The sequence below is a fragment of the Lissotriton helveticus genome, chromosome 4_1 (assembly GCF_964261635.1).
Source record: "Lissotriton helveticus chromosome 4_1, aLisHel1.1, whole genome shotgun sequence".
NCBI lineage: Eukaryota > Metazoa > Chordata > Amphibia > Caudata > Salamandridae > Lissotriton > Lissotriton helveticus.
In genome coordinates this window covers 835,597,608-835,622,693 of record NC_136063.1, presented here as the reverse complement: position 1 = coordinate 835,622,693, position 25,086 = coordinate 835,597,608, and the positions used below count along the sequence as shown (strand labels likewise).

The window sequence follows — 25,086 nt, the reverse complement described above, 5'->3', positions numbered from 1 at the left end:
AGATGCTGATTAGGATAAGATATGTGCAAGAAAACTAAAGGTTAACGAGGTCCTGAACATTGATTGGCAATCTCAGACAACGATCAGCCAGAGAAATTGGCTTCGTGAAGGGTCAGTTTCAGGTGAAGAGGTCAGCGTCCTGCAGTTCACTCACAAGTCAGAAAAGGGCCTGTTTAATGCATACATGAACAATGAGGCCCATGCAACTTTGTTCGTTCGGTTACCTCCACGGCCTACTTGAGGGCAACACAAAATGGCGTTATGAACAACGCAAACAAAATGGAGTCCGGTCCCGAAAACCACGGAACCTCAATCCTCCAATTTCTCATATGTGAGGACCTGCTTGGATCTAACTTTTTTTATAGTTAACTTTTTTTATGGTTGTTGCATGAAATAAACACATTTCTCTACAAATAGTACTACACTCCCTCACATCAATCACATTTAAAAAAAATAAACAAAACAGTATTTGCAAGAATCTGTTTAGGAATTATTCCAGGTCATCAGGGCAAAAACAGAACTGTCTCTATCAAGGGGCCCCTGGAAGGCTAGATTGAATTGCTTTTAGATGTCTCCTTTTGTAATTTAGGACAAAAACCTTGATGGGGCAGGACATTCCCATACTTGTGTACAGGGGTGAGTGAGGTGACCATATAAATGTGGGTGCACATGTTAGTGCAGAGTGGGACTAATGAATGTATGGTTAGTGGGGGTCTTATTTGAGTGAGATTGCAGATTAAGCAGTGAGGGGGACAGGTGAGTGAAGTGTCACGAGTGCAGGTTGAGTAGAGTGCTCGTGTGACTGCAGGGTGAGGTACAGGTTGAATAGCGCAAGTGCATTGTGAGTGCAGAGTGATCACTGTGAGTGGAGGGTAAGTGGGTAAATGGTGTGAGTGCATGGTGATCAGTGTGAGTGCAGGGTGAGCGGGTGAATGGTGTGAGTTCATTGTGATCAATGTGGGCGCATTGTGATCGCTGTGAGTGCAGAGTGATCACTGTGAGTGGAGGGTAAGTGGGTGAATGGTGTGAGTGTATCAGGATCAGTGTGAGTGCAGGGTGAGGGTGAAAGTGAAGGGCAAGAATTAGGAGCGAGTTGTCTAAATGCAAGGTGCAATCCCAGACACTTGAAATAACTTAGCATGTTATTGACGGCAGTGTAGGGTTTCAAATGTGTTAAACTATTGCTATTATGGCAGTAACCAGGGATCAGGGTGGTGGAAGAAAATAATGTGCTCATCCCTCAACAAACTTCCAATCTTATGAATAGGGTTGCCAGCTTATTATTTCGATGTCACAGATGATATATATATATAAGCAGTCACCTAAAGCTGAATTTTCAGCACTTGTCTGTGCATACTTTGAATAGCAAATATAAATAGAAGGAACTTTTAATTGTGTTCTAGAGCTGCCTGAATAATCGATGACTGATAATAAAAGGGAACAAAGACAGAAAAGTCACATTACAAATTAATACGTACAGGGCCGGCTTTAGGGCATTGCAACAGGTGCGGCCGCACTGGGGGCTGACCTATGGAGGGGGGCCGACCTCATGGGGAGGTGCTGTGTTTAGCAATAACTTATGACTGGCACATATGCCTGGTGGTAGTGAGAGAATCCGAGGAGGCAGTCATGGGGTGTGGGGGCACCAAAAACGATTCTCGCACCAGGCGCCACCAGCGCTAAAGCTGGCCATGAATACATACTATTTAGTGTCAAGACAGGCAATTTGCAGGCTGTTTAAACAACACATGGCTGGTTGGTATTTTGCGAGTCTGCCTGTGTAATTTTAAAAGAAACTTTCAGGGACGTTTTAAGGATTTTGGGGGCTCTGGGCCAAATGTATTTGGGGGCCCCAGTTCGGACCAACTTTGATTTTATGATCCAGTCTCCGCTCTTTCATGCCTTCTTTGGTCAAATACTAAATGTGTGTACATCTGATATTCAGGGATAGTAATGTGTGTTTTCAGTATGTAACACAATAGCAGTTCACTAATATTACTGCAAATAATCTCTGTCACACCCTCCATTTCTCATATGTGAGGTCCTGTATTGATCTAAAATAAATTTTTTATATGGATGTTGCATGACGCATAAACACATTTTGTCTGCAAAGTGTCTGTAATAGACTCCTACACATTAAAAATTAATGATAGAAAAACGCTATTTACAACATCGGGTTTACAAAAATGTCAAGGTCATGAGGACAAGACTCTGTAGAACAGAGCTGGCTCTTTCAGTCACCCCCCCAAACCCACCCCTCCCCCTTTGAAAGGCTGTGGCCCTGAGCCAGAGCCCACCTTGCCCAGAGCCCACTTCGCCCATGCCTTGAAACATCCTTGGAAAGTGTGTCTCCTCTCTGGGAAGAGCTAACTCTCCCAGGAGGGGGTTAATTCATAAGAGCTGAAATGCTTCAGCTGCAGTGGGAGGCGAGGGGTCTCCTCTGCTAAAACCGAAAGCGTGTCTGTTGGTTTGCTTTCGGTTTTAGCAGAGGAGTCATCCTGCCACCTACCTCAGCTGAAGCTGTCAGCTACTGAATTAACCCCCTCCTGGGAGGGTTAACATAACAAAAGCACTGGCACTTCGTGCCCTGTCGATTTCCCCTCCCTCCTCCCTCCTCCCTCCTCCCTCCAGCCATACCGGAGTTCTCCAAGGGATTACAGTGGAGTGCGCGCCCCCCCTGAGATGGTGTTGCGCCCCCCCAGGGGGGCGCGCCCCACAGATTGAAGAACTCTGGTCTACCCACGACCCGGACCTGCCATTTTGTTTGACATTTGTTCCGTTCCTTCTTTCCTCCCGACTCCCCCTGATGACCCTCAATTGTTTCTCTCTTTTTGCTGGACTGTGTTAAATAAATAAATATATATATATATATATATATATATATATATATATATATATATATATATATATATATATATATATATATATATATATATATGTGTTATATAATTGTCCAAGCCTAATTGCTGTTAAAATGTAATCCTGTGTGAACTTACTATTTGTGTATTTAGAACTCTAACCACTAGTATATGTAGTAGACCTTTGTACTTACTACCATTCCTATGTGATTCTAGAGTTTATCTGTTTGTACCTCTCCCTGTCTTTAAAACTTGTACATGTGCAATTTTTTCCTGTTTTATCTCTTCCTTGAGTAAATTTTCACCTTGTACATTTGCAATTTATTTTTATTTTTTTCTGTTTGTATCGCTTATGTAACTCATATAATCCATAGTCAGGGCTCGAGTCAGGGTACCACGCGGGTGGACGGCGTCCCCCCACTTATTTCACCGGGAGCTCGATAACTGGAGCAAATGGAGCCACACATTCACTCTTTGGCCTCTCTGGGGCGAGATTGAAGCCATTCAGAACGCTGCTCACGCGCTGGCTTCTCTGATGCAATCGCATCTAAGGGGTGAGCGAGGGGAGGCAATGAGTCTGATGGTGCAAGCCACCTTTCGTGACGTCACTTCCTGTCGTGACGTCAGGGTCCCCCCACTTCTTTTTTTAGGACTTGTGCCCTGTCCATAATCCTATGTAACGTATCTGGCTCTTTTGTAAAGCATTCTGACACCTTCGGGTAATGTTCGCGCTATATAAAATCTCATTAAATAAAGTCAATAGCTCTGCCTAAACACTTATAAGGCCCCAAAGGCGAGACCTATTGGCAATGCCAATGCTTGTTTTTTTACTTTCAGCTGTGCTGCATAGCAGCCAGGCTGCTGTACAACATGGCTAAACATATCACTGACAAAACCAACAGATTTTGTATAGGAGAGTCCTATTTGCTTTGCCAGTGCTTGTTTAGCCTACCTCAGACAAAGAGCAGGTGCAGGTTTGCCACCCTGTAAGTATCACGCTTCACGTGTGACACTAACGCATTTCAGTGTGGTGATCCGCACTGAAATGCATTGTAACGCGCCTCCTCAGCTGCCACGTTGAGCGCTGCTATAATGCACATATGATGGACTGAGGTGCCCCTCAGCGCCGTGCGCACTGCTCCCGGTAGGCAGGGGCTAAAGAGGCTGGCTAAATCTGCTTGCAGCTCTACAAGGCACTGCTACAATGTAATTGTATCCAAGTTAGGCATACACTGGGGGCAGACTCACGTGGCGCCTCCGAATTTAGACTGACGTCACTACAGTCACTGCCCAATGGGAATCTGATTGACAGTGAGACAGCTGCACCTCCTGGTTCGAGTCCCATGTATTTTTAAGGTTCCTCGATTTTTTTTTGACAAACGATTGCCCTTGTTTCAGTCACAGGACAAAGTCAAGCAACAGGATATCAGCTTCCATCCGGGGCCATAGAGAGGCTTGGACCGCATCCACCGAAACACGCGTTGCGTGCGTTTGTTGATAGATGTGAGGTCGCACGCTGCGCTTGCGTTGTTGCGCCGTTGTCGCGCTGTCAGCTGGTGGCGCTGCTGCGGAAAGGGAGCCCGGCAGCTTGTACTCGAAAGATCGACGCCTCCGCCGCTGCCCTCTGCGTTTTGAAGTTTTGGCGGTTGTTGTTCCGGTGGCTACCCGGGAAGCTGTGGGGACAGGCAAGTGAGCAACTGGCGCGGGAAGAGTTGGGAGATGCTTTGTGCCAGCAGGCGCGCGTAAACCGCTGAGGCTTCCTCAGGGAGACGTAAAGAGTTTATATTCACTCCTACAAAACTCCGGGAAAGTGTGTGAAAGCTCGTGCTTCATTAGGCTGAAGCTGTACACATTTTTGTTAAATTCGGCAGGTGGACTGCATGCGATCACTGGGTTTTACGCTCCTGTCTTCTCTGCTGACAGCCAGAGACCTTGTTTGGAATCACGTTAAAGCACCACTGCATGGATTTGGAGAGGTCATGTCGAAGGCACGGACGCTGCTTTTTTTTTCTCAATGTATTTTTATTTGCAGACATTATGGGTGGCTAACAACGTACTGTAGGGCTCCTCCAACCTTTTCTGTAGTGAGAGCTACTTCTGATCAGTGACACTCCTTGTGAGCTATTGAAGGCTAAGCAGCTCGTGAATTGTTAACAGATATTCCCATGCCCATGTTAATTGACTTTAAGCCTAATATCAATAGAGCCAAATGCTATGGTTTGAACAAAATACTTTGTCTATCGGCACTAAGATGGGGCTACCTCTTTTGTCAGTGAGAGTTTGGTCTTTGGGAATGTATGTACATGTGTTTGTATGAATGGGATAAGTGTGTACGGGTGACTGAGACTGTGTTGTATGTACTTGTGGCACAGGACATACCTTTTGCCAAAGGCACCGTTACATGTATGACACAAATGAGCAATTTAAAGTGCAAAAAAATTTCTGTTAACATTCTCATAATATGTAAAATTTTTCTACACTTTACATTTTTCCCACTTAAAATAATAGCTGCTTTTTTGACTTATAAGTATGGCACTGTGCTGAGAAAGTTAAACTGAAGCATTAACTTTGTTTATGTGGATTCCATCAAATTTATTTTCTTCCTGTTTTCAAGTGTCGCATTCACAAACATCTTGCTCCCAGTGGGCTGTAGATACGGTGCCATATTTATAACCGTTAAATACATTTGTTTAATTGGGAGGTATTTTGAAGTGATGGAACATGCTTCATAAAACATTAAGAGGTATTTGGCTTTATTGAAAGTGTAGAAAGACATTAAAACAATGTTTCATAGAAAAATTTTAAATGTTAAATTTTCCCTTTTGGAAAAAAGGAACAATTTTTCAGTTATAAGTATGGCACAGTGTCTTCTGGCCAATGGGAGCAAAAGGCATGCCATTTGTAAATGCGACGCTTTGAATGCGAAAACATTGAAATGAAGAGTTCATGATTACGGTAACTTTACATTTTAATTTTCTCCATTTAAAAGCATTCAGAAACATGTTTTGCTCTCTCACTCCAATAGTCAACAAGTACTTTTATTTATGAGTTAAATACTTCAGTGCTTCACTTCTGTGCCCCAGCCTGGTCCATAAATCCGACAAAGCACTGCTCATTTTCAGGCTCTGCTTTCTGTAGCCTGATGATAATTTAGAATGGTTGATAAGTTGTGATTAATGCATTTCTCTTTTTTTCTTTGGAAAAGAGTAACACAATGGGTCCGTAGTTAAAACAGATGGATCAGCATTCGGTTTCTTAAGAAGCTGTGACATAGGGCTATTTTCCAGATGTCTAGAAGCACAGCAGAACTGATGGAGAAATTGCAAAGAGTGGTGAGATGATAACAGTGTTTTCCATAACTAGGATCATTATCACAGAGTGTAACAGTGCAGGTTTCCAGCATATATACAAGCCAGCTATAGGGGGTGAATTCGTGCACGCTTCTCAGACTGCCACAGAAGACACATGATGTATGGTCATCAGCAGTGCAAATGCAACAGGCACATAATCAAGCATGATCTGTGAAAGTTGTGTTAAACACACCCAGAACAGGTATTACACAGAATTAAGCAGTGTAAGCATTTCTCAGAAATATGAGATGTAGCAGTGGAAGAGGGTGGCAAATGCTGAAGTGGTGGGCAGCTGTTCTTAGCACACAGACTTCTCAGCACACGCCATTTTGTAGTAACCCCGGGTGATGGTGCAACCTGTGGTCTGGACTCTAGAAGGCGAGCAGCAACTGTAGTTGGGAGCTGCAGCAGTTTACCTGACCTGTGTAGTTGGGAGCTGCAGCAGTTTACCTGACCGGCACCTACAAGGGTCAAGCGATGTCAGCACAACGAGTGGAGTGACTTGGGTGGTACCTATGGTGCTCTAGACATGATGGGAAACAGAGGAGATAGAGATTGATATGCTTAGTAAGTCTTGGGTGGGCCCGAACAGTGAGGCAGCACGTTCTAGATAGAAAATCAGTGTTTGTGTCTCAGGAGCAGAAAGAAAGGATACGTTATAAATGATAAAATGCTCTTGAGCTGTAACAGCTGGGGGCATCTTTGAGTGCTGTTATTTTGCAGATTGTGTGGTTGGTGACTCAGTTGACTCTAGTCAGCGGAGGCTGCCTAGGAAATAAACTGCTCACCAGCACCCCCCTTGTTCGTATAGGTAACCAATTCATTTAATTGATTTGAACCTCATGCTGTTTCACTGACTACTAGATGAGAAAAGTGAGCATTTAATGTGCTTTATCACAATGATTGTATGTCGGAATCGCGCATGCGTTTAGAAAGCATGCCTCTTTAACGCCAATATAGTATGAACACCTAGTGACAACGGTTTACTTTTACACGCAAGTTGTTACAACAACTTGGCTTAGGGGGGCGCTGAACTTTGGATTAGTATCATGCACTAATCAACTCCAGTCTGCGCAACAATAGGGAAGGTGTTAGACTTTAAATCCAACACCTCTCCACTAATGTGTCCCCCTCCCCCAACCCCCCAAAATCAAATCAGTGTAATGGCTTGCGTGCTAAACAAATGCATGTTAACAACACATTTGGTCTATTGCCGACACTGTATAGGAATAGCATGATTCTAGCATCGTGCTAAAGGCTGTACGCCATCACAAGAGCCTAGACTTAAATGGCCTGTAGAGTGATGATGGAGAGGAACAGAACAAGGGAAACTGGGTGGAGCAGCGCAGTGACTGAAGAAACAGCAGATGGGGCTTGGCGTTGAGATCAACTGAAAAGTTCTTGAAATGATCAAATTTTGATATATTTTTGCGTGACCATTCTGTATACTCCTGCCTTTGCGAGATAAAAGTTAAAAGTGTAGGTTCACATTCTAAGTTTGTTTAATCATCAAAACTGTTTAATGGCAATAGTTTTAATGTATATCAGACATGCTCACAAAAACTGTAAATACAGTTGCACAACCTTTATTGGTGTGCTGAAATGTGCGAACATGACTGATTAATCAAAAACCACCACCTTGATGCACCTTGAGGCAAACAGATTTAACAGTATGTGCTCACTACAGACCGAATGTGTTTTACTAAAGCAAGAGATGTGTAGGAGAGTAGGGTCTGCTTCCTATGGTCACCCCCACTTTTTGCTGTGATTCTCTGTTTTTTCAACTTTAATGTGGGTGTAGGCCTGCTAATCAGACCCACAGCCCAGCTGTTCTCTCTCTAAATTGATACCATGCACTTTAGGTGCATACCAGATTGGTTACTGGGTCACCCTTGTGAGCCCCTGTATAGTGTACCATAGGTACCCAGGGCATAGGTGCACCCTAGGCTAACCAGGGGCTGCAGCATGTATTGTCACACCTGGTTTGCCTACCAAACTGACACCACAGGTCTGTTCACACAGCCTGGGTAAGGTGGTGTAATCACCCCTTACTTAGATATAGTATCCCTATATCTACCTTAACATATATACACCTATAAGCCACTCCTATGGTAGGCCTCGACAATCCTGGAGGCAGAGTGCTTGGTTTTATGTGAGAGGGTGCCCTAGCATGAGCTGAGCCCCTCTGCAGCTTTCGGAACCATTTCCTTTTAGCTGTTCTATGATATAGCCATACCATATACTCTGAAGTACATTATAATCCTCACGGTTAATGCTAACTTTGGTTTGGCTTTATCAAAACGTGTCGTGTAGGGTGTCAAACACTTAGGAATACTACCACCCCCCGCCAATTCTGGCGGCGGGGGTAGAATTCCACCCTTCTAGAGGGAAGACCTGTAACTTACTGCTTTACCCGGTTAAATTTAAACAGAGCCTCAGCATCACAAAATGGATGCTGCTACCACAGACACGAGTCAGACCTCCTGTTGCTGGGGGAAACTCCGGCAAGGTCGGCCTGGACAATAGGTTTCCTGTCCAGGGAGGTGCCAGCACCTCCCCAGGCAGGGGTTCTGTGTATTGGGGCAGGGAGGGCTGCATTCAGCGAATGCATCTAGACACTGCCTGGGGCACACAAGGTGCTCCATGCATAGCCCAGTTCAAACCAGTTGCTGGGGCACTCCAGCCCCAGCTCTGGCGCGAAACTGGACAAAGGAAAAGGGGTGTAACCACCCCCTTCTCAGGTCCACCCATAGGAGGGACCTAGTCAGGTAATCCAGCCCCCATCCTTAGTATAAGTATAGGAGCTGTGTCCCCAGGACTTTAGATTATTCTGGAATGAAACTTTAATACAGAACTATTGGACCTTCGACATTCTATTCTGACTAAAAAACGGAAGACATCTCCCTTGTGGTCAAGGAGTGACCACCCTGTTCAAACAGGCACCAACAGCAACTTTGCCGGTCTGCAGTTTCAAGGCTCCCGCCAGAACCCAAAGACTCTGCGACTCAAGAACTGGACTTCCAGACTTCTCTGACTCCGACCCACATCCACAGCAAAGCTGAGACCTGTGGCGGACACGAGAGACTTGGGACCGGATATCTTGGACATCCTGCATTTTGCCACCTGCACTCCTTTCCTGAAGCCTCAGTAAGTTGTGCATTGGGGTACGAGAAGCCCCAGCCCCGAGCATCATCTGCACCGAGGCCCAGGCCCCCACACTCCACGAGTGTCCCGTGGGCCCTGCCTTCACATTTGTGCTCGACGCGTCTTCCCGGCTCCTTGCCCGTCGGCTAGTGAGCCCCCCGGAGACACCATCTTGAAACTACTTTGCTTTCCTGGTTGCTCCAGGCTTGCTCCAGCTTCCCTAAAAAGGAGAAGCGCCACAGATCTTGCTGGTCTGCAACAGAGCCAATCTCGACATCCTGTGTGTGTTGTGGTTGCCAAAGCTTGTTGGGTCCAATCCGGATACCGACGGTGCAGTCATCTAGATCCATCGTGGTACAGCTCGAATCCAGCTCCTGGTCATCATCGATGCCTCCTGGACCTCGTCGCTGAAGAGACAAACTCACCTTCTTCACCAGTAAAGCACCCAACATCGCCTGGTTACTTCCTGGTTCCTGCCTGGTCACTGGCTAGTGACCCAGACTCTGTCCCCTCTGCTTTCAGGTTCTTCACATCTCCGATCCACCCTTGGATCCACCCGGACACTTTTCCTCTGGTTTCCTGCAGCACTTCTTTGCAGCTCTCCATAGAAAACGACGACGAAACCCGACACGAAAAGACACCTATGTACCCGGCTTCCCTGGGTGAGGGTACACGAGTACTCCGGTGCTCCCGTGGGTCTTGACTCTCGAAGTGTCCTAGTTTAAAAGGGTTCCATCCTAGTCCATCCGGCAGTGTCCTTTATTTGTAACTTTGTAACTTTTACGAACTCGATAGAAAGTCAATGGGAACCCGCGCCTGTGTTTAGACACTGCACGCGGCTCCTGTGGGTCTCCTACTTCCTAACCTTTGGTTGCTTAGTGTAGCCCCAGCGATTCAACAGGCCCTAGGCCTGCTTTCTAACTCTCACGTGGTACTTATACCACTTTCTTAGTATATGGTTTGTGAGGCCCCTAGGGCATAACATATACTGTGCAACTTATCGTGTATTAACTGTGTGACTTGTATTGTATTTTTTCCTCTGACCCCATAAAGAGTGCAGAGGGGTTGTGTTTAGATTAAATACATATAGATTTGATATATACCTTGTGTGGTGTCCTTTCCTTTGGTATTCAAGGGTTTATATATGGTAAAACAACTTGCTTAACTCGCCTACTGAAGTCTTAGCCTGAAGACTGCTGGTTCATGCTACCACTAGGATAGTTTTCTATAAGGTTGACTTTATAACCACCATCAATAAGGGTCGATTAGACTGGTGCAAGGTGCCCACTAGAACTAGTGGACATCATATGCCAGGCTACCTTCTCACAAGATTTTTTTCTAAAATTCTACACTGTTAAATGCATAGGTTTTGTTTTCTCATCTTTGTTATGTTCTTGTATTTTACTTACTCGTTTGAGGTCTGGTTACATTTACAAACCACTGTGTGCAAATTTGGTTAATGATGTCATCAGAACCCCTCAACGGCAATGTACCGTGCAATACGGTTCATCTATACTTTATATGTATGTATGTTCACTGGATAAAATGAAGTTAAGGTACTGAATTAAAACCACTGATATTTGCTAATTATGGTTAGGAGCGCAATTCATATGTCGCACACGACATATAGTGGTGTGAGAGATGCAATTTCAAATGGTGTACATAATCTTACAGATGTGATTACATCTCATATTCCCATGGCTCCATGACAAAGACAACTATGAATATATTTGTTTAATTGTATTATTACATTACCTTTTGGTTTGCTGTATTTCTCATTATTGAGATAAATATGCCGAAGTTAGAAGCATTGTATTTAGTGAGGAAGTTATTGTTTGCATGTCTGAAGCCCATTCTATATAATGAGGCAGGTGTACGATACATCTTATGGAGAAAAATTATATATTTTAACTGTAAAACATTCAAGGGATTGTTTGGTCGACTGAGAAGGGGTGAGGAAAGTACCTTTGGGACCCTTATAAATTGAGGGAGTGTCTACCCTGCTTTTTCCTGGCCCCTTAATCTCTGGAATGACTGTACTCCACAGGTAATAAGTAGTTAAGTGGGACACTCTCTTGTCTTAATGCTCTTATTTTGGGTTTCTCCAGCATGGAGACTTCAGCACCACCCCACCTTCCTGCTTACACTTCGTGACAAAAACCTTACTGGACCAGTCTGATTGGAATAAGCAAAACAGCAGCAGAGGCCAGAACCGGTTGTTGGAATACACAGCTACTGTCTTCCACTTTAATAGAATGTGGCTGAAACTTCCAGGCAGTCAAAGATTTCTATACCAAATGTCACGGTCCCCACAACAGTGGTTACAGAAAATGTGTGCTTCAGGGTTGGGGGTATCTATCGCCAATTCCCTTTGTGGAGTTCAGGACCGGCAGTCTGGGTTCAAGGGTTAGGCTAACTGCTTAGAAAGGGTTTCGTAGGTGACCTTCTTATGTTTGAATTTGTTTTCATTGTTTTCAAGATAATCATTCCAGAAATATCTGACGGTGCATCAACATTCAGCCGTTATCAGCTATAATGCAACTTATTACATCAAACAGAAATCCCAACTACCTTCCCTCCCTCATCCCCCCCCCCCCCTTGGGTGCCTGTGACTCATAGCCTAATCTATTCTATGTCTGCGTCCTTTAGCTCCATCTTGTCCGATTTGGCTTAGGTATTTTGGTGTTCTGTCAGTCGCAGCAGTCTCAGATATCTAGGGCAAGTGAGCTCAATGGTTGTATGACATCACAACGCATGCTTTTACCACGCATGCCATTACAACGACTTACGTTGGGGGGCGCTGGATAGTGGAAAAGTTTAATTTTCTATTCCAACTCCAGTCCCCGTGGATAGTAGGGAAGGTATTGGATAGAAAATTAAGCTATTCCCTATCCTACAGCGCCCTCCAGCGCAAGTCGTTGTAATGGTTGCGTTGTAATGGTAGTGTGGGGTAAAAGTTGCGTTGTAAAGGATGTTCCCCGAGCTCAATGAATTCCTGTGATAGAAGCGTTATGAATGGGTGCCAAATCTCTCTGAATGCGTCCCCCTTCGACTTAAGGGCTAAAGGAAGCCTCTCCATCCCCAGTAAGTCCCAGATGCAGTGTAGCCATGCTAATCTCGTCCGTGTCTTATCTGTAACTCACAATGCCAGTACTGATTATTGCGCCGCTCTAAGTACCAAAGTATTGTGTTTACCTCTCTTAGATTGAAGCGGGTAGGTGAGTTTTTTGGGGAGACCCAAAGTAATATAGGCAGGGAAGCTGGGAATCCAGGTGAGTGTCCATCTCAGTGAAGACCTCCTCCCAAAAGTGTACCAATTTGGTGCATTCCCAGAGGATATGAGTTAGTGTCCCAGTAAATTCCCTGCATCTCCAAAATGTGTTCTCCCGCGCTCGGTTAATTTTGTGTGCGCGCTCTGGGGTCAAATACCAATAAGCAATGTTCTTCGTCGCTGTCTCTGCATTAGAAGTGTTGGGAGCTGTCTGGCCCTGTAGTGAATATACTCCATTCTTTTTGTGTCAGTTGTCGCCATATTTCTCGTTCCTCCTGCAACAGGGCAGTGAACTTTGTCTCTGATTCAGGATTATGGATCTGAGACCAACTGTTTGTCCGATTCCCTAACCAGGAGCCATCTCTCGAAGCCGGTTAAATGTTGCTGCGCAGCTGCCTTAATCCCTAGAATCATCGACCAGTGTCTAATTTTTATGTAGTGTAATCTTTCTTCTTCGGGGAGCTCTCTGTCACCTAGAGTATCGAATGGGATGGGTTCCTGTTCCTCGAACAAATGGCCAAATGATCTACATTATGGTTTCTGCCAGGCGCCAAACTCAAACTGGTTAATTTCCGGGGTAAAGTCTGAATTCTCTGCTAGTGGTCGGCAGCGGGGAAGGGAATGAAGTGAGACCCGTCTTTGCTCCCACTGTGTCCCACACTGTAAAGAGTGGGCGCCATGATCACCGAGAGAGAAAGTCTAGGTGGGCGAATATCTATTTGCAGGAAGGGGATCTTCCACAGAGATGTACCTGCCAGCGCCCTGTCCATAAATAGCCAAGACTTCTCTGATTCTGGGCGGGACCATTCTACCAGGTACCTAAGCTGCGCTGCTTGAAAATAGTCCATGATAGATTGAACGCCTAGGCTTCTCTCTCTCGGACTGCGCCAACACTAATCTCATCTCATGGGAGGGTGCCTGTTCGCCCACACGAAGGGCTGGAAAGCTCTCTGCAATGTCTGGAGCACTCCTCCTTGGAGGCAAGAGGGGCAAAGTCAAGGATATATACAAAATCCTAGGAAGGACTGTCATTTATAATGCTGCAACTCGCCCTAGCCATGACAGAGCGTATGATTGCCAGCAACCCAAGTCCATTTTGACGGTCTACAATCTCTCGATAATTAAGTGTCACAGTGTCTTGGATCATTGAAACGAGTTGAATCCCCGAAATTGAATATGCTCGAGTAAGGAGTTCTTGGGTTGTGTGGGGTACTGTTACGTTCAATGCTTGTGATTTAGTGATATTAATTCAGTAGCCTGATACTGCTCCGAATCTCTGGATCTCTCTCAGGAAATTCGGAAGTGCTCCTCGTGGATAGTCTGAGGAAACTGACATCCGTGTATAGTGTGATGTGGTGTTCCTCACCCCTAAAGCACATGCCTCTCTCATCAGGGTTGTCTTACACTCTTTGCCCAAATGGCTCCATATAGAGCATGAATAATGGGGAGAGGGGACACCCCTGACGCGTGCCGCGTCGAATTGGAAAGCTCTCAGAGTTTCTACCTACTACTCAAACCGAGGCTTAGGGTCTCTTGTATCTGCTCAGCACCCAGGAGCAAAATCTGTCCCCTAGTCCAAAATGCCTCCGGGCTTCTGCTAGGCACGGCCAGTGCACCCAGTCGAATGCCTTTTCTGCATCTATAGAGAGCTCATTTCACGCTGGGAGCGGGATGCCTAATCTATTAAATGGAGGAGTGTTTGGTGTTTTCTGAACATTGTCTGTTAGGAATAAATCCTGATTGGTCTGGGGCAACCAGCCTTATCATGTGTGGGGCCGGACACGTCGCTAAAATCCCTATGCATAATTTAGCATCTACGTTTCAAATCTAAATGGGGGGGGGGATAGGACCCCCATAGCTGTTTATCATTGTCAGGTTTTCCTATGACCATAAATGGAGGCTTCTAGTATTGATGGTGGGAGTGTCTCCGCTCTTGTAATTGCATTGAAAACTTTGTTGAGAAGGGGAGCTACCAAGTTGCAAAAAGTTCGATATTATGGTGCTTGAACCCCTGGCCATCCAGATCAGATCAACACCCCTGTTCGCCGGCATCAAATGGGAGGAGGGGTGGGAGGACAAAGTCTCGCTATACGCGGACGATATGCTCATCTACATGACCGCACCCGAGACCGGCATCCCAGCCCTACTAGACCTATGTGACACGCATGGGCGCACATCGGGCTACACTCTCAACTGGTCGAAATCCACCATATACACATTAAAAGGCCCGGCGCCGAGACTGCAGGGGAACTGTCCTATGCTTACGACGTCGGCCTCTTTCAAATACTTAGGTATTATCATCGCGAGCGGGGAAGCAGACTTTTTTGTGAACAACCTAAAACCACCCATAGATCGCCTGCGAGCAGATGTTAAGCACTGGGCGGCCCTCCCCCTGACCCTGCTGGGCAGGGCGGCATTGTACAAGATGATGGCCCTCCCAAGACTCCTCTACGTCCTGGAGAATACTCCACACCTGGTACCTCAGCGTTACTTCCAACAGATTGTTGCGCTGGTCACGGTCCTGCTTTGGAACACAGGCCCGGCGCGCATAGCGTATGACAAGCTGGTAAAGAGCTGGTACGAGGGGGGCATAGCGCTCCCCAACATTCAGCTATATTACTGGGCGGCCCAACTCAAGATTATAAACTATTGGATCCACGCCCCGAAAGACGACCCGGCCTATCGGGCGGATTGGGAACAACTGGGGACGGACTGTATGCTGTCCGTGCTCTACAACAAATCACAACTGAAGGCCCTTATTGGTCCGACCAAACACGGTGGCGCTGTGGCACGTGGCACAGGCCCGGCTGGGGTGGGCAGGCCGAATCACTAAAATGACGCCCTTGTGGGACACGAAAGCACTGGGGAACCTGAGAGGCTGTAAGGGGTTTGAGCGGTGGGACTCAATAGGCATCTCTACAGTAGGAGACCTCTGGGACATTGACTCAGTAATACCATTTCCACAACTGCAACAGCAATACAACCTCGGACCCACAGAAACGTTTCGGTATGTCCAGATTAGGCATGCATTACTGCAGACTATCCCTACCGGCACCTCACTACCGGACTCTTCCCCTTTGGAAGATAGACTGCTAACAGATTTCATGCTCCAAAGCGCCACCTCCCTTACATACAAAAAGCTGATCAACAATCTCAAAGACCCGACGCTAAAGCTTAAAGGAAAGTGGGAAGAGGAACTAGGTGAGACAGACGAATTTGAATGGAATGAGGCCCTGGCCTCCCCCGAAGGAGGTGGGAATCTCTAGTAAGCTCAGATTGGTCCAACTTAAAATCCTACACCGCATCTATTACACCAGGACACTGCTGCACAGAATACAGAGAGCGATACACCCCTTCTGTTTGCGAGGCTGCGGGGAGGAAGGGACACTGTTCCACACACTATGGGAATGCCCACAAATACGCGAATTCTGGAGACAGGTGCTCCGATCCATCTCCCAGGCCCTTAAACTTCCCATTTTACCTGAACCACGTAAGTGCCTTCTAAACATCTGGGACCCCAACGATCTGGGTAGGTATGAGCTGATTTGGGCATCACTGGCAATGACAGTGGCTAAGCGGGATATAGCACAGAAATGGGGGGCGCCAGAAGTACCCACCGCCAGTAGATGGGCTAAAAACATGGACATCCTAATGGTGACAGAGAGAGCGGTTTACGTGCTTCGAGCAGCGCCCCGGAAATGGAACAAAGTCTGGGCGGCGTGGAACATGTACAGAGGGGACATTTGTGAGCCATTACCAGAAGGAGAGGAATCTGACTCAGAGGGGGAGGAAGAGTAACTGAACGGTTGCGGGGCGATGGCCTCGGGAACATGACAATGTTACATGGGCGGCAATAACCTGGCCTTATACTGCAGTACGAATAGGGGCACAGGCTACTACGAGCTGTGGGAGACACAAAAGGGTTGCGATGACACATGTTTGGGGGGTAAGTTGGGAAGTTTGCTACTAATGTTCTAAATGAAAAGAGATGTAGCCATCACTGATGTTGGAGGGAGGGGGTACCAAGGGACTGCACTTTACGTAAAGTATCCTACAGTTGATGCGTATACAAGACCCGTGAAGCAGCAGACCACTTTGTCCTAAGTTACGAAAATGTAGTTCGTTAATTACTGCAATGATAACTTGTACGAAATGTAACGATTACCGAATGGATGTATGCAACTGATTAACCACTATTCCTTCCTAACAATAAAGTTTAAAAAAAAAAAAAAAAAGTTCGATATTAGATAGCCGGGAAGCCATCAGGGCGGGGTGACTTATTGGGTTTTAGGCTTGTGATGGCTGTTATAACCTCTTCTATTGGGATAGGGTTATCGAGGTCAGCTGCTTGCTACCCTGTCAATCTGGTTACCATGGCTTTTTCCACGTAATGAGCGATCTTCTATGGGGGAAAAGTTCTTTGGCGAATATAGATCATTATAAAAGGATCCAATTTGGTTGCTATTGCCTCGTAACCTTCTAGGACTTCTCCTGTTTCTGATGTCGGGATCTCTACGGTGTTAGCTTGACATTGCCCTTTGAGTTTGGTGGCTAACAGTTGCCCACTTTTATTCCCTCCCAGGTAATAAGCATGTTTAAGGTGAAGAATCGAGTTCTCAGCATGGTCTAGGTCTAAGCCTGCTAATTGCTTCCTTGCTGTCTCCAGTTGTCGCCATACCCGTGGGGCCCCAATGCGATGATGAATTCGTTAAACTTCCCAGACCTGTTGCTGTGTCAGTTTCTCTCTCCAAGCTTTGGTTTCTGCCACTGATATTGCTATCGGCTGCCTCTGATTACAGCTTTAGGGCATCCCAGACCATTCCAGGCAAGATCCTGAGGAGATCGTTGACTACCAGGTAGTCCATGATGGACTTCCCTACTTGCTGTACAGTTACCGGGCGGCAAAGTAGCAAATCTGTCTTCACCTATGGGCTTCTCGATTTTGTGGTGGGAGGGTAAGGTCTAAAAGAACCACTGAGTGATTAGATAGGGTTCTGGGTTTGATATCTCTGGAACGCGTTGCTGCTTGTACTTCCCTGGAGCCCAGTGTGAGCAGTTGGCCTGATATGCAGTGCTCACTATTCTAGTGATCACTATGTATCAGTCCAAACAACCCTTTATTGATTGGTTGTAAGTCAACCTTATAGACCAGCTATCCTAGTAGCATGGATACGAGCAGTCTAAGGCTAAGACTCTAGAGGGCGTGTTAAGCCAGCTGTTTTACCATCACATTACCCCTTGAACACCAAGTGAAAGGACACCACACAAGTTGTTATGAAAATAAACAGATATTTATTTATAACAAGACTACCCTGAACTCTTTATGAGTCCGGGAGCTAAGCACACAACAAAACTCTTAAGAAAATACTTTAAGTCGCACAATTTACACAAATGCCCTAGGGGCACGAAAAACCATATACACAGTAAGTGGAATGCGAACTTGCTAGCAGGTAAGTAGTACTTTTCTAGACTCAGGAATCGCTAGGCCTACAATTCTAAACACTGAGATTAGATGCAGGAGGCCTGTGGACGTCGTGTGCAGAGTGGGAACTCTCACGCGTAAGGCGGGAAAAAGTCTATGGAGGCTAGCAGTTGCAAAGTTACTGTTCTCGGGCGAACCCGACTATGTGGGTCGAAAACAAGAGTGGATCCGAACACTTAGGGTGTTGGACTATGCTGGAGCACCGGAGTACTCAGGTTACCCAGCCCAGGGGCTGCGGCTGCATAGGGTTGAAGTTGCGTCGAAAACCCTCGTTGAAGATCCAGGAGCCTGAAGAAAGAGTTGCTGGCATGCGGCCAGTGAAGGAAGTTCGGAGTGATCCAAGCCTGGATCAAGGAAGAAGAAACCTGTAAGCAGAGGGGACCAAGTTCTGAATCACTAGCCAGTGATTTGAGTGGGCACCAGGATGGCACCGGACGAAGTCACCTCAGCCAGGTGAGTGGGCGCTGCTGGGCTCTGCAGTCTCTCGGACCAGGAAGCGTTGTCGGCGACCAGGATGGAGGTGCAAGCTGTCCCACGAAGGTACTTGCTGTCGATGTCGCTGGACCCAGGATTGGGCAACAAGTCTTGGCAAATGCAAGGCCCACGCGGTGGACCTAAAATGGCGTCTTGAGTGGACCAGGAGGGTCCAGGGTGCTCCTCTTTTGGAGGGGAGCAAGGGCTAGTCTGGAGCAACCAGACCAGCAGTGTTTGTCGTCGTGGAGCGTCGTGAGAGGGCCACTAGCCAACGGGCAAGCGACCTGGACAACGCGGTTGGCAGCAAAGAGCAGAAGGGCCCCACGCAGATCTCGTGGATGCAGGGGGGCTGAACTTCGGTGCTGGAGCTGCTCAGGGTCGGGGCTTCTCTTACCCCAAAGCACTCGGTCGAGGGTCACTCGGTGGTCGTGCTGGACAAGCGTCGTGCAGTTCTGAAGATGGCCGGTCCCTCGAGGTCTCGTCACACCCACGGATCACAGCTTGGCTGATGATGTAGGTTGAGGTCAGAGGTGCCACGGAAGCCGGTTCTCGTCGAGCTGGAGCAGTCTTGATCCGAAGAAGAGACTGGCAACAAACCGCGATGCTTGGTTGGTGCCTGCTGCTGCAGGGTGACTACTCCTTAGTCACAAGGGAGAATCTTGGGAAGAGTCTTGAGTTCCTTTCGTGGAAAGTAGTTTCAGGATTCAAAGATGATCTCATTTGGAAGGGGGCCAGGTCCTACCTTTATCCTGCAAAAAGGGGCTGGCACGCGACTAAGTCCTGCCCTATGGGTGGGACTAGGAGGGGGGTGGTTACACCCCTCTCCTTTGGCGGGCTTTCCCCAGATCAGGGGCTGGAGTGCCCCTGGAACTGGTTTCAGCCGGCCTATGCACAGTGAGCACCGGGGTGCCACTTGCAGTCACCTTCCTCTAAAGCCCTGCCTACCTAGGATACACAAAATCCTGTCTGGGACGGTGCTGGCACCGCCCCTGGCAGGAAACCCTTTGTCCTTGCCTCCTGGGCTGGGAGGACTCCCAGCAGCAGGAGGGCAGACTTGTGTCTCGGTGGCAGCATCCATTTTGTGGAGCTAAGGCTCTGTCTGACTTTAACCGGGGTTACAGGTTACATACATGTCGTGTCCCTCTAGAAGGGTGGAATGCTAACCCCGTCGCCAGAATTGGCGAGGGGTTAGTATTCCAATTCGTATGACACCTTACTCGACATGTTTTGATAAAGCGATACCAGAGTTGGCATTTAACCGCGAGGATTATAATGCACTTAAGAGTATATGGTATGCGATATCATGGAAACGGCTAAGGGATGGATCCCGAAAGCCGCAGACAGGCTCAGCTCATGCCAGAGCACTATCTCACAGGATTCCAAGCACTCTGCCTTCAGGATTGTTAAGGCCTGCCATAGGAGTGACTGATAGGAATACATGTGTCCATTTTAGGGTTAGATATAGGTATACTATATCTAAAGCAAAGGGTGATTACACCACCTTGCCCCAGCTGTCGTGCAGCCAGTTGTGTCAGATTTGGATGGCCAGCCAGGGGTGGCATAATACATGCTGCAGCCCCTGGTAGGCCCTGGGTACACCTAAACCCTGGGTACCTAAGGTACACTGTACAGGGACTGATAAGGTGACTCAGTATCCAATTAGATATGTACCTAGGGTACATGGAATCCATTTTTCAGAGAGAGCAGTAGGCCTGGGGTCCTGAATAGCAGGGCCCCAGGTCAACTAAGTCAGAAAACCAGCAAAACACCAGGCAAAAAGTTGGGGGCAACCATAGTCAGGGATCTACCTTCCTACACCCAGAAAGTAGTCTAGTCGCGCATATGATCTATGTGCATGGGAGGAAAAGGTGTAATCTCTTGAGATGGGATGGCACCCTGCCGCAATTTTTTTATGCCCAGTTCTTGCAGCCAGCGAGCACCCCAGCGCTAATTGCCCCTGTTATTCCCTGCCTTCGGGTCGAGCGATATAAGTCGTTATGGAATACTAAATTTAAGTCTCCTAGTATCACCCACTTATCTGGTGTGGCCATTACTTTACCTGTTGTAGAAACTGCGCCATTCTCTCATTTGGGGTGTATATAAACCCTAGGAGTATAGTGTGAGAGCCAAAGTGTATTCGGTTTCCTAGGAGACGGCCCTTAATTTCTGCTATCTTTATCCCCACTTTTCCATGAAATGATCGTGAGAATAGTAGTGCTACCCTTGCACTTTATTGGGTCAGGGAGGAAAAAAACTGCTGTGGAAAAGGTTGAGACCTGAGCCTGTTACTGTCCCTGTGCAGCCGTTGTGTTTCCTGCAAGAGGCACACGCCGCTCGAGAGTTTTCTAGGTAGGAAAGTATCACCTTCCTTTTGACCGGGTTTTTCAGGCCCTTGACATTGATGGTCAGGACCCTCAAGTTTGTGTTGTTGCTCCTCCTTAGAGTTCTCCCGCACCCTCACTCGGCCACACAAGTTAAGTATGTAAAGAGATTCTGCTGGCTGATAGGCACCCATGAACTAACCCCTTAACAAAAACAACAGTTAACAATAAATAGTCTCTGGATTGTGTATGGCCCATCGTAAGCCATCGCCTTACCAATGATAGTCTTTTAGTGGAGTTCCAGATGCACCTTGAGTCCCCCTGCTCTGCCCCGGCACCGTCCCATCTCTCATTTTGTGCTATGTCTCCTCATGCTGGATCATTGCATATGGTATCTTCTGCTAATTTGTCCAAAAGGGTCTTTCTTTCAGACACCATTGTCTCTGGGTTTGTACGGATGCCCGACCACCTCAGGAACTCTTCTCCATCTCAACCTATTAAAAGTAATCTGCTTGCCAGATTATCGGGTTCCTCCTGGAGATCTAACTGGAGGAACTTGCACGCTTCCGACAGAGAGCGGAGCTGTCTAAGCAGGGCAGGCCCTGCCATTGGAATATCAGTCTGAATGAGTGGCCCCAAGAGTAAGCCAATTGTTAGGCCTACTCTTGGAACGTTGAATTGGCTAGATATTGAAACATGTGTAGTGCCTGACCTCTGAATTGTATTATTGGTGACTCCCAGGACTTTCTTATAATCTTTTCTTTGAGTGCAAAGTTGTGGACACCGATCAGGATGTCCAGTGGACGACCACTTCCGGGCCCCTGCTCACCACTCTGTGCATCCTGTCTAAACTGATTGCCTCTGCTGAGGTATCTCCTAGGATCTGTGCAAACAGTTCAGCTACATAGTTTTTTTTTTTGGTTTACATTTTTTTATTACATTTTCACATATCGCGCCCCCCCCAGAAAAGGCAGAGTAAGGCACAATGAACAATGTATTACACATTATTGCACACAGTAGAGGGTTACATTTCAATGAACAGTAGTACATGTTGCAGTCCACTAGTGCCACGTAGTCACTATCTTCTCCAGCTCGCCGTATATGGCTAGCCTGTGTGACGTGGGCCTAGCAACTCTGCACCAGGACCCTCGACCGAGCGTCTATGACCTCGTGTGCCGGTAGAGGTGTGTGTGAGCATTGTCCCTGTGTGTGTCGTTGCAATTTGCAGTCCCGTGATAAATACTGGTTAGGGAAATGTGCGCCGGTCTCGGAACCGCCGGCTTGCAATACGAGGGAAACATCAAGTCGTGGGGGAAACTTTTCCTAGTGTATTAGACAGTGCTGAACGTATGTGGTACCTTAGTCGGGGTCAGTGGGCATCGTACTAATGGGGAGATACGAAACAGTTCAGCTACATAGTTCTCGATATTTCCTCCTTCAGGGTCTCTAGGGGCTCCTTGAATTCGAATGTTTAGTCTAAAGCGATTTTTCAGGTCCTCTGCGTGTGCTTGGAGATCCAGTTGTTCTGATAGAAGGATGAATTATTGTTGTAACTGTTATATTTCTTCATCTCGTGGGGCTCCCCTTTCCTCTGCTATGTCCACTCTGTCTCCTATGTCTGTGACTTCCTTCCGGTTCGCTTGCAGCTCACCCGTCCGATCTCTTTTGACTGACAGCAGGTCTTCTCTTAGGTCTGAAAACAATGCCTCTAGGTATGGGCGTGTGAGAGGGGCCTCCGGGTCCTCGCCAGTGGTGAAGTCGCTTTACTCTGGCCTTCTTTGAACTCTCCCTCCTGGGGGCCTCCTGATTACGCAAACATGTCATAAATGGAGATCCCCCTTCTTTGTCCTCACCGATGCCATTTATTACAGTTTCCCATGGGCACCGGAGGGGAGTGTCTTGTACTAGTCTTGATTTTTCTCTTTGACCCTGGGCAAGCCAATTGCAGGGGATCCTTGGACCCCGGTATCTAGTGGCTCATCTTTTTTCTTCTGCCATATGATTCTGGCTGACAATGTCTCTCTGATAGGGGTGTAGTAGTCCTGTTTCTTATGCAGATACGAATGGAGTGCTGTGGGACCCGGTTGCTCGGACGTGTGAATAGGGTTTCTCTCTGGATTGGTAATAGTTTCCTGGACCACGACCCATCCCGATAGTCAGTTCAGCCCCCTGGATATTTCATGTTCAGTTGCTGATGGGGCAAGTCAGTGTGTTCTCAGTGGGCGTGCGGCTGGTTGTTCTTCGTCCAGTGGTCTCTCTTTGGTAGCGAATTTGGCTTCTCTTAGCCATGGATCCTTCTTTATGGTCCAAGCGTCCCCTACATCTCTCTCCTCCATTCGAGCTCTAGACTTGGGGCCTGTGCCAATCTCCAGCTGTTGCCCTGGCTAGGCCTGTCTTTTTTCCCTGTCTTCTAAAGGCCACTGCTTAAGCCTCTGTACAGATGTCTGTGTAGGCCATTCCTGGCCCAGCTCTTCTTAGGTGCTCTGTTATCTGTGGCGCTCTCTGGTCTCTGACTCGGTTTGCTGCGTAAGGGCATTTTGCAGGAGACCCAAGCTTCGCGCCGAGCAGGTAGTCCGGCCCCCTAGGATGCAGGTGGCGCAGGCCTCACTTCCCTTTTGTCTCTTCCAGTAGCGCACAGGCCTCTTGCCTAGCCCTGTGTGACTCCGCTCGGTGCCTGGCTACCTGCTCTTCTCCCGGTGAAATCCGGGACGCCGTAGCCAAGCCCACGATGCTCCAGCCTCTCGCCTCCGGGCCCAGTGAGTCTGTGGCCTGTAAAGGGGTGTAGTTGAGGACCCCTCTATTGCGGGGTCTAATCGTCTTGGCGGGCCACGTCTGCGGCCAGTGGCTCCTTGCAGGCCTCAAGTTGGGCTTAAGGCCCTTTTCACTCTCGCTCTTCTAGACTGCCTCTGCTCTGCGGGGACCGCCTCCTCTGTGTCGGAGGGTTCCAGGGTCCATCCCCGGCCCCCTGCCCTTGGTCTCTGGCTGAAGCCACGCTGTGTCTGGGGTGGCAGGAGGAAATAGGCTCAGCAGAGACGGAGCTCTGGAGAGACATGTCTCAGTCCGTCGCCAAATTGGCCAAGCCCCTGAAGGTGCCATTTTTGAGGACGACGAGGTGGGAGGGACTGCTAAGGAGCCTAGGAGAGAGAAACTGGAGCCACAGTTGCATATTATGAGAGGCCCTGCACCATTCATCCCAGTAGGTGAGGTTTGTTAATCCAGCAGGCCCCAAGTGTCTGTCTTGGAAGTGCCCATATAGACTTCCGAAGATTACTCAGTGTGCTGTGGTGAACCATTTATTGAATGGGTGTCAGATGCTGAGCAACATCTGATATTGTCCCATGGTCATTAGGAACTGATTTATTCAAGAGCCGTTCAATAGGAAAATGACAACCTATGCCTAAGTTCGAGCTCTTCACCTGGGATAGGGTGCTAGATCTATTTGGTGGCTTGTTTCTTGCCAGAGGAAGGAATTCCAATGCCACGGACAGGTATGGAGCGCAATTTTAACACAAGCTGGCCCATCCCTTCACTGTGAACATTCACATGACTTGACTTGTGCCAAAACTGGGCATCATAAAACAATGGATAGATGGAGGTAACAAACTGACAATCCTGCTCAGTGGGCAGTGCCCAGAGCACACCATCTGTTGCAGGACGATTCCTGATCACTTGAGGAAGTGCATGGTAGGCCTGAGCCACATGAGAGACTGAGACCAAAGATGCTGTGCAACTCATTGTATAGCCAGAAGAGAAGTAACTTGCATTCTTAGATTTGCCAGCTTTGAACATTACTTAACTCTTAAGCTGAGAGGGTAGTTGACCTGATACTACGAGAAAGAGGTGGGAGAGTCGTTCACACACCAGATCATTGCAGAAAGGGAGCCCCTAAGAAGGGGACCTGAACAGAGCCTTGCATAGTCCCTACATGAAGAATGTTTGAAAGGGAAGAGCAGGGACACCAGTATGATTAACACCAACATATGCGTTCCTGAATCATTCGTAGAGAATGTTGACTTCTGTATAGAAGTAAAGCAAGTTTCTTTTTAAGCGAAACACAAGCTGGGCATTGTTTTATTTATTGCTATTAGATGGTTAAAGTTCTGAATATGTAACCTCATACCACCTCTTAGTAACCGTGGGACGCTCTGCTTTGGTACACTGAAGGTCTACTGCCTAAGGGGTGTAC

At 47.4% G+C, this 25,086-nt stretch overlaps 1 protein-coding gene across 2 annotated transcripts in view; it reads left to right on the top strand.

The window, feature by feature from the left end:
• Window positions 1–4,329: 4,329 nt before the first annotated feature.
• The window catches only part of CEP192 (centrosomal protein 192), a 2,224,848-nt gene continuing 2,204,091 nt past the window's right edge, over window positions 4,330–25,086 (top strand). The window contains exon 1 of one of the 2 annotated variants that reach the window (XM_078687485.1): window positions 4,330–4,543. The gene's annotated coding sequence lies outside the window, so the exon portion shown is untranslated. Of the gene's footprint in view, window positions 4,544–6,084; window positions 6,191–25,086 lie in introns of those variants that run through there. The other variant, XM_078687486.1, reaches the window with a different exon arrangement.